The sequence below is a fragment of the Alexandromys fortis genome, unplaced genomic scaffold (genome assembly GCF_014885135.2).
Source record: "Alexandromys fortis isolate MF-2015 unplaced genomic scaffold, M_Fortis_MF-2015_v1.1 scaffold_53, whole genome shotgun sequence".
Taxonomy (NCBI): domain Eukaryota; kingdom Metazoa; phylum Chordata; class Mammalia; order Rodentia; family Cricetidae; genus Alexandromys; species Alexandromys fortis.
Window position 1 is genome coordinate 6,132,024 of NW_026067939.1, and position 9,854 is coordinate 6,141,877.

At 45.1% G+C, this 9,854-nt stretch overlaps 1 protein-coding gene across 1 annotated transcript in view; it reads left to right on the plus strand.

Moving 5' to 3' along the window:
* The window catches only part of Arl14 (ADP ribosylation factor like GTPase 14), a 22,881-nt gene extending 17,258 nt beyond the window's left edge, over positions 1-5,623 (plus strand). Inside the window, exon 3 of the transcript XR_007592740.1 lies at positions 5,461-5,623. The gene's annotated coding sequence lies outside the window, so the exon portion shown is untranslated. The remainder of the gene's footprint in view (positions 1-5,460) is intronic.
* The last annotated feature ends 4,231 nt before the right edge of the window (positions 5,624-9,854 follow it).

Consider the following 9,854-nt stretch of genomic DNA (forward strand, 5'->3'; position numbering starts at 1 on the left):
TGAACTCTAGCCCTTACAGGCTAATTCTCGCACCTGGTCTAGCCCATTTCTAATGATGTTTGTAAGCACCCCAAGGTGCGCTTACCGGAAAGATTCTAGCCTAAGTCCATCGTGGGTTGCAGCTGCCTGGGAGAGCTGAGCATGGCGTCTCTGCTCCAGCAGAGCTGTCGGGTCTCTCTGGGAGCAGAGCAGAGTCTGACCTCACTTCCTCTTCCGCCCAGAATTCTATTCTGTTTACTCCTCCCATCTATGTTCCAGCCATGAGGCCAAGCAGCTGGTTTATTATAACTTAACCAATGAAATCAACAGATTGATATATGACACTCCCACATCAGGGATGTAGCTCAGCTAGTGGGGTGCCCGTCTAGCAACTTGAATTGTTGAGTTTGTTCCCCTGCACAGATCTGGGACTGTAACCCTAGGCACATGCCTGTAACCCCAGCACTTGGAAATCGAGGCAGGAGAATCAGGAGTTGAAGGCCATCTTTGGCTACACAGTGAGTTTGAGTCCATTTTGGGCTGCTTGAAAACTTATCTCAAAAAAGAAAAGAACCCACTCATAAGAACATAACAACTATTACCAACGGTGTTTTAAGCACGTGAGCCTGATGAAGTCGCTGCTAGCTCTAGTCCTGTGACCTCCAAGAGGTTAATAAAGGACAGCCACTAAGTATGAAATGAGTTAAGTAACGTGACATGTACAGATTTTGCCATTTAATCTGTCTCTATAAACTAAGTGGGGCTATGGGCCATGATGCTTCTTGGCCCCTAAGCCTAGAAGATAGATTCTGTTTTCCTTTTTACCCCCAATGCAGTAGCAGATAGTATTGACTCCACACCCCAGATTCATCTCCCCTGAACACTTTCTGTTCCCACCACCTCCACAGATCCACCATCCCCTCTCAACCGGGGACCAAGTTCTCCACAAGAATTCTGCCCAGAGGGCTTTCTAAAGATGAAGCACATCATATTATTCTCCTAATTTAACTGCCCCCTCCCATTTATGTTTTTTCTTGATCTGGTATCTCCCTCCCTTTCCTTAATCCTCCCTCTTTGGTCACCTGTGTCCTGCCTGTTCGTCACTTCCAGCTGTGGCTTCCCCAGGGCCCTTGAACTTCTTGTTTCCCCAGTTTTGGGTACACTTCTCGTCAGTCTTCCAATCTGTTTACTTCTGTGTTTATTGATGCGTTAAGCTGTGTGGATGTGTTTGGGTATGTGCACACAAGTGCAGGTGCCTGCAGCACCCGGAGGCCTTGCCACGCCCTAGAGCAGGAATTCCAGGCAGTTGTGAGCTGCCGGACGTGGCGTCTAGGAGTCTAACTCAGGTCTTCTGAGCCACCCTCTCCCCAGCTCTGACTCTTTAAATTGTTTGTATCTTCAAATAAACGTGCAGAGATGTCTCCAACTCCTCTTTGACGGAGCCTCCCATCTCAGTATCCCTGCTTCCTACTGACTTTCTTATTCTTTTATTCTTTCTTTCCCTCTCTAGAAAGTAAGCTGTTAGGAGCAGCCTTGTTCTCTCTTACATCCTAGAATTATGTGTAGGAGAAAATGTTTGTCTAAAATGTTTGCAGAACATAAAAAATGGTCTGAACGCCAGAGTAAGGTCCTATCAGGCTTCAGAAGCGAATAATGGGAGATACAGTGGTCCCATTCCAGCCCGGGAACCAACTCCATGGGCTTGTATCCAAGGGCAGAGCATCTTGGCTTTTAGCACCCAAATGGCATGGGAATTCTGCTTTGTCACCTGTTTGGTTTTTTTAGGCAGGTCCCTTTCCCTCTCTGAGTCAGTTTTCTCAATTTGAACTGTGGCTTGGATCAGGGACAGCCCTTCGCATGTTGAGCTGTATAGTTTTGGAAGTGCTGGAACCACCAGTGTTAAATTACTCCCAATAAACTAGATCATGTTTCTTACTTGTCTGACACACCCATGCCTCCTCTTTCTCCCAGATGCCCTCTGACCTCTCTCCCCACACCCATCCCAGCTCCTGAGTCACCCTAGAGCAGGTAGGAAGGAGGTGACTTAGTTCTCTTTTAACTTAAAAAAAAAAAACTTTCAAATCTTTAGAGACGTCGAAAGGAAAGTATAAGAAACATTTATTTCTCACCTATATTTCCCAACATTACAGTTCTGTCATATTTTGCACTCTGTCTGCTTGTCTTTCTCCCCCCTTCGCTCTCTCCCTCTCTCTCTCTCACTCACACACACACACACTCACACACACTCACACACACACACACTCACACTCACACACACACACACACACACACTCACACACTCACACACACACACTCTCACACACACTCACACACACACACACTCACACACTCACACACACACACTGACTCAACCTCTATGTACCCGCTGTGACACTGCAATGTATACAATTTTAAGAATTATGAAATATTATTTAACAGCCCATAATCATGTTAAAATAATATTCCGCACTAAACCTCTTTGGGGGTTGAATGACCCCTTCACAGGGGTTGCCTAAGATCATAGGTAACCATGAATATTTACATTATGATTCATAATAATAGCAAAATTTCATTTATGACATAGCAATGGAAATAATTTTATGGCTGAGCATCACCACAACATGAGGAACTGGATTAAAGGGTGGTATCATGAGGAAGGCTGAGAGCCACTGTTCTAGGGTGACCACAGTCCTGGGGAGCAAGGCCAGGGCCTAGTGTCTGGCAGCTAGGCAAGCACTCACATTTAAGCTGTAGCCTCCAAGACTTCTTATCACTTTGAGACCAGGTTTCACTAACTTGCCTCAGCTGGCCTTGATTTTACTCTGGAGCTCTGGCTGGATTTGAACTTATAATCTTCCTGCCTTGGTTCCCCCCCCCCCCCAAGTAGTTGGGACCATAGTCCTGTGTCACCAGCCCCACCCAATGTTATCCTTTGGGGGAAGCTGTAAATGCAAGTATCTATTACATAAGGAGTGGCACTACTAGAAGGTGTGGCTTTGTTGGAGTAGGCGTGGCCTTGTTGGAGGAAGTGTGTCCCTTTATGGGCAGGCTTTGAGGCTGCCTACGCTCAGGTTATGCTCAGTGTGGCACACACACAGTTGCTTCCGCTAACCGTGGGTCAAGATGTAGAACTCTCAGCTCCTTCTCCAGAGTCATGTCTGCCCGCATGCTGCCGCGTCTCCTGCCAAGCTGATAATAGACTGAATCTCTTTAAACTGTAAGCTAGTCTCAGTTAAATGTTTTCCTTTGTAAGTGTTGCCTTGGCCATGGTATCTCTTCACAGCAATAGAAACCCTAACTAAGGAAATGGGCAACAGATTCAGCACAGAACATCCAGGACACCCAGGGAACTATGAAAGACGGAACCTAACAGGGTTGCTTTTCGTGTGTTTTCTGTCATTCCTCCCTCCACACTGGAGTGGCCCAGCTTGTGGCCCAGTTGCTCAGGGCCCAGATGTGCTCTCTCTTCCAAGTTCACACAGACAGGAAAACACTGAACTTTTATTGCTCTGATTGGCAGCTAAGGGCTGAAAGTCCTTCTGCCTGGCAAAAAGCCTTCTGGTTTCTTCACCTCCTTTCGCTCACGCTTCCATCGAGGGAAGTTCTCCGGACCCCCAGTTCCACCCTGCAGCTGTTCTTTTCGGCTGGCTCAGGCACGGGACTTGCAGGAAGGTTGCAGGAGGCTGCGTGGTGAAGACTTCTCTTCCCTGGGCTCCTGGCTTTAGCCTCCTCCTGAGAAAACGCGTGGTAGATCAAACCCTTCATTTCATAGAAAGCTTTCCAGTGTGCTCTCCTGACATCACTCTTAGATGCTCAGACTCTCCCAAATTTTCCCAGTGAAAAACCCCTTTAAGCTGGTTATTATATCCAGGTCCCAAGCGAGGAAGGGTTACTTGGGAGACAACACTTGAGAGCTTTTCTCCCATTTTAACCTTGTACTTGCTACAAGTAGTACAAGGTAGTACACGTAGTGCTGGAATTCATCTTTTCTCCGAAGAGATTTGGTCTCTTTTGTTGAGGAATGTATTTAGAAGCCAAGCAATGAAGCTATCTGTTAAGTATTTTTCTCTCTGACAAACCTCTCCGCCGAGGTAATAAACCAATCAGACAAAAATCAAACTGAATTACAAGAAACCCAGGTTTAATGGATGCCAGTGCTTCCGGGTCCCCCCTCCTCAGAAAACACGGAGTGGGGGAAGGAGAACCGGAAAGGCCGTGGAAAACTGGGAGACCACATGTTTGTTCGGGGGGGGGGGGGGGGGGGAGGGCAGTTTAAATAGCCTGTGGGAGTGGTTTTCACCCTCCCTGGGGAGGGGTCACCATTTGGCAGGCTTTCTTGGAGGTGGAGTCCGGAGGAAAGCCACTCCAGAGAAGGGGCTTTGAAGCCCGGCGACGGTGGCGCACGCCTTTAATCCCAGCACTTGGGAGGCAGAGGCAGGTGGATCTCTGTGAGTTCGAGACCAGCTCTGGTCGACAGAACTAGTTCCAGGACAGGCTCCAAAACCACAGAGAAACCCTGTCTCAAAAAAAAAAAAAAAAAAAAAGAAGAGGCTTTGACCTCCAGCCAAACGTTCTAGACTCTTTGGATATATATGGATACTAGGGGGCTGGCGTGACCCTTCCAACCAAACACTCTCTGGTCATTTTTACTCACCTGTCACTGGTTGAAGGAGATGTGAAAAAGCAGAAGCAAGGACACACACATGTACATGTATATGTATGTATATATGCATATCTGTATGTATGTGTGTATGTATGCATGCATATATGTATGTATGTGTGCACTGTTATCTGCACTGAATCCATGCCATCAAGTTTTTCCTTATTGTATCCATTTTTTATTTGCCTCCTCCTCTCCTCCCCTGATCCCCAAAAGTGTCATTGTATTTTCTCTGTGCTGTCCTCCATCACAACAAAGTGTTTACCGAGCCCCGGTGCCAGCCAGCACTGCAGCTCCAGCAAGGCCACTCGGGGGAAGCCAAGGTTTATTTTTAGCTCCTCCTGTCCTTAATCACAATGCCCTGTTTAAAAGTCATGCGCGATGATTCTTGTGTGACTGGGTTTATAGATACGCAGATTTTAGGCTGTTTATTGAATTTTAATGTTTACTTCTACTTTTTGTGTTAATATTATTTAAAAATTTTGAGTTTATAGAGTATTTATAGTCCTCCCAAGTTCAAATGAAGGCGGGCGGGGTGTGATGATGTACGCCTTTAATCTCAGCACTTGGGAAACAGAGCCAGGTGGATCTGTGAGCTCCAGGCCAGCCTGGTCTATGGAGCAAGTCCTAGGCCAGTAAGTGCTAGGGAGGCCCTATTTAGAAACCAGCCAGTCTACCAGCCAAACAACCAAATAAGCAAACAAACAACAAACCTCCAAACTGTCTGAAAAGGAGATTTCAGAGAAGCCTAGTGTACCTCTTCTGCCTATAACCAAACCCCTTCCCTTCTTCCTTAACTTTCCATTGCTTTCCCACTCAAGGGCGGCTGAATGCAGGGCTGGAGAAATGGCTCCAGGGTTAAGAAGACCGGCTACTCTTGAAGAGGATCAGGGAGAGATTCCCAGCACCCACATGGCTTCTCACAACTGTCTGCAACTCCAGTTCCAGGACATCTGATTCTGTCTTCTAACGGCCATAGGTTCATGTACGCGAATGATGTACATGCATATAATCACACACACACACACACACACACGCACACACGCACACATGCACACAAACACAAATAAATATTTAAAAGTAATTGAGGGACATTTAATTGTGGGCTTATGTATTCCATACTTTCTTACCAAAAAAAAAAGTGACAAATATATACGCAGAAGAAACAGCTTTAAAATAAGTATTTACTTGTATTAGAAAAAATGTTAACTGTTCTAGTATAGCAAACTTATCCTTATAGACAACCCTTAATGTACACGAAGTGTTATAGTGTTTCTCAACCAGGTTGAGTTTCTTTCGCTTTGAGGCATTTCCTGGCTAGCGTTCATCTATTAATAAAGAACGCCAGAGATTGTGGTGGCAGGATACCATCTGCTTTCCACCGCAGGAAACCCCTCCTTCTCGTGTCGCTTCCTTCCTGGGCGTTTAAAAGCAAAAGATACAATTTACATTCATTCTAAAATCTAATCTGTGCAGACACACTGATTCCAAATTAAAACCCATAATCGATCTATCTATCTATCTATCTATCTATCTATCTATCTATCTATCTACCATCTATCTGTCTATCTACCTACCTATCATCTATCTGCATACCATCTATTTATTATCTGTCTGTCTGTCTGACTCATTGTCTATCTACCTACCTATTATCTATCTACACACCTATCTATCATCTATCTACCTATCTATCATCTATCTATCTACATATATATCTTTCAACTATCTATCTATCATCTATCTAAGCATGTATAAATTTCTGTAGAAAATAAAAACATGGAAAAAATTTGGGCAGTTTCACCACAGATAACTAGAATTTTCTAAACTTTGTGGCGTGAGCACAGAAAGTGAGATCGAGTTTCCCCCTCTTCCTCCTGTCCCTCCTTCCGTGCCCCCCACCATTCCTTCTTGTAACAAGGTCTTGTTTTGCAGCCTCGGTTGGCCTTGCCTCTAGCTCCTCTGTCACTGTGCCCTAACAGAGCACTAATATTATTTGTGTGTGCACATGTGGATATACGCCTGTCTGTGGAGACTGGTGTTAGGTCTCAGTTTCTCTCCACCTTGTTGCTTTTGGAAAGACACATTTTATTTATTTGTCTTTAGAATTAAATTTGTTTATTTTGTGTTTGGGGTGGCGGGGGTGGGTGCACATGCTATGGCTCGTTTGTGGGGAGTCAGAGGACAACTCGAAGTTGATATTTATCTCCTGCCACTGTGTGTGTCCATGGCACTGAACCCCAATCTTCAGGCTGGAAGGCAAGTACCAAAACCATCTCACTGGCCCTATTTTATTTGTGTGTGTGTGTGTGTTGGGGGAGATGGAGTGGACATTTGACCAGAAGAGGGCATCAAATCTCAGAGCTGGAGTTATAGACATTTTACAGGGTGCTTAGCTATTATAGGTGCTGGTTTGGAATCATGATTGTGCAGCAAGTGCTTTTAAGCACGGAGCCATCTCTCCATCCCCATTTCTTGTTTCGAGAGTGTCTAATTGGATGAAGAGAGCTTCCCCAGCCAGTTAGACTAGCTGGCCAGCAAGCCCCAGGGATCTTCTTGTTTCAGATTCCAGGAGTTGTGTGCTGCTTGCTTTGCTTTGCTTCCTTACCTGGGTTCTGGGATCTAACTCAGGTTCTCAGCAAGGGCTTTACTGACTGAGCCATCTCCATCCCCTTTCCTTCCCCTTCCCTTTCCTGCCTTGCAACCAGGTCTCATTTTGTGGGCTAGGATGACCTTGAAGTCAGGATTCTTGGCCTTAACCTCCGCGTTTCTGTGTTCTGAGCAGGTATTACTTTCATTGTCAAAGACGAGGCATGCTAATTTTTAAAAGCTGTTTAATCCCCATAGTCTATATAAAGTGTGAGTGTAAAGGAATATCCTAAAAATTTTGTTTCAAGTCCACGAACATGAGAAAAGCCTTTGAAGATCAGAACTAGTACAATGCACGGGCACATGGGGGCGCTGTGACCAAGGTTTAGAACTACAAAAACATGCATTAAGGTTTTCAAACTTTAGAACTTCTATCCTAGACATTTCTGTAGTCTCATTGTATCCTCAGACAACTCTATAGGGCAATTATCCAATTACAGGGAAGACCCTCAAAGCCATGCAGCCACTTCAACTGTTTTTGAAATAATTTATTTTACTTATGAGGCCTCTGTCTCTCTCTCTCTCTCTCTCTCTCTCTCTCTCTCTCTCTCTCTCTCTCTCTCTCTCTTTTCTGAGACAAGGTCTCTCTATGTCACCCGGTCTGGCCTGAAACTTGATATAGTCCAGGCTGGTTTTGAACTCACAGAGATCTGCTTCCCAAGGACTGGGATTATAGGTGTGTGGCACCACACTTGGCCTTTCTTTTCTTTTTTTTAATTGTGTGTGTTAGTTTGGCTGTGTGTGGGTATATGCTTGCATATGAAGGTGTTCTTGGAGACCCAAAAATCTCCTTGGAGCTGGAGTTACAGATGTGAGCTGCCTGAGGAGGGTATTGGGAATTGAACTCAGGACCTCTTCAGGAGCAGTATGCACCCTTAACCATGGATCCATCCGTCTTTTCTATTGCCATGAAAAGACACCATGACCGCAGCAACTCTTATAAGGAAAACGTTTAGTTGAGGTGATTCGCTTACAGTTTCCGAGATTCAGGCAATTATGATCATGGTGGGGAGCATGGTGGCCTGCAGGTAGACGTGGTGCTGGAGAGGTAGCTGAGATTTCTACATCTTGCAGGCAACAGGAAGTTGGGTGAGATACTGGGCAATATTTTGAGCATAGGAAACCTCAAAGCCTGCCCCCTCAGTGACACATTTCCTCCAACAAGGCCATACCCAGTCCAAAGAAGCTACAGCTCCTAAGAGTGTCAATTCCTGTGAGCTTATGGGGGCCAGGTACAATCAAACTACCACACTCTCCCTCCATCCTCAGACACCTTAGTTGTGAAAAACACTAACTGTGGCCTTTAGAGTATAACTGAGATCCTATTCTAGAAGAGAATTTGGTGGGCTGGGGAGATGGCTCGGAAGTGAAGAACCCTTGCTGCTCTTCTAGAGAATCAGCACCCACACCAGGAGGCTCAACTTCATGCAGCCTCAGCTCCACAGGATCAGATGCCTTCTTCTGACCTCTGAGGCTACCTGCATTCATGTACACATACGTTTGCACACACGTGTGCGTGCACAGGCCCACACACTTAAATTTCTAAGATAAATTTAAAAGAGCCACAGAAGTTGTTTTACAGTGGGTAAATAAAAATCCTATATCTTTATGATGTACATTGTGTCTTGAAACAGGCACGCATTGCTGAATGACTAACTGAGCTAATCAACACAACCATTACTCATATACTGTTTATGATAAGAACACTTAAAATCTCTCCGACGATTTTCAAGTACACAAGGCCCCTTATAAACTAGTCTCTGTGTTGTGCAGTTCACGCCACGCACATGTTTTTCCATCTCCCCTGTGGAGCGGAGTTTGACAAATTGGAGCAGAACTCCATTTGCATTTTCCTTTCATCTAACACGCTCCCTGTGGGGATCTTCCTCCAAGATTCATGAACGTTGACCTGAGGCGACAGATGTGCACAGTTTCTCGCTATTTGAAATAGAAAAGAAATCCCAGGATAACCTACATAGGACTCACTTGGAGCCTGGCTGAAGGTACACTTCCAGAGTGAAATACCATCTAGCCCAACGATGGGACGTGTCAACGGGAAAGAAAAAGGGGCAGAGGTGAGAACAAGCATACCTCAAGTGTGAAACCTGGTTTCTCAGTATCAGTCTCCACCGAGGAGAGCCAGAGCCCCTTGAAGAAGTGGTGGTTCAGATCTGCGGTGGGGGAAGAGTAAGCTGAGCCTGGCTGGAATCTGTTACACAGAACATAAACCAGGGTAGGGAGGTCAAAAGATTTCGGGGACAACTAAAAGGGCCTTCCTTCCGCTAGGCAAGTCAGACGTCATGTTGAGCCTCCAAAAATAAATAAATACAAACAAATACAAATTGTAATGGATTGCAACACATTGAATTAATAAAAAACAAAGCAAAAAAAATCCATTATGCCCATGGTGATATTATTAGAAATGTAAGAAGAAGCAAGAGAAAGAAACATTTAGGAGGAAGAAAAGGCTCCTTTTTTTTTTTTTTTTTTGAATTGAAAATATGGAGACCATGATGGAACTGAAAGGCGCTATCTGGCAATCACAAATTGACTCTGTACATTTGACTCA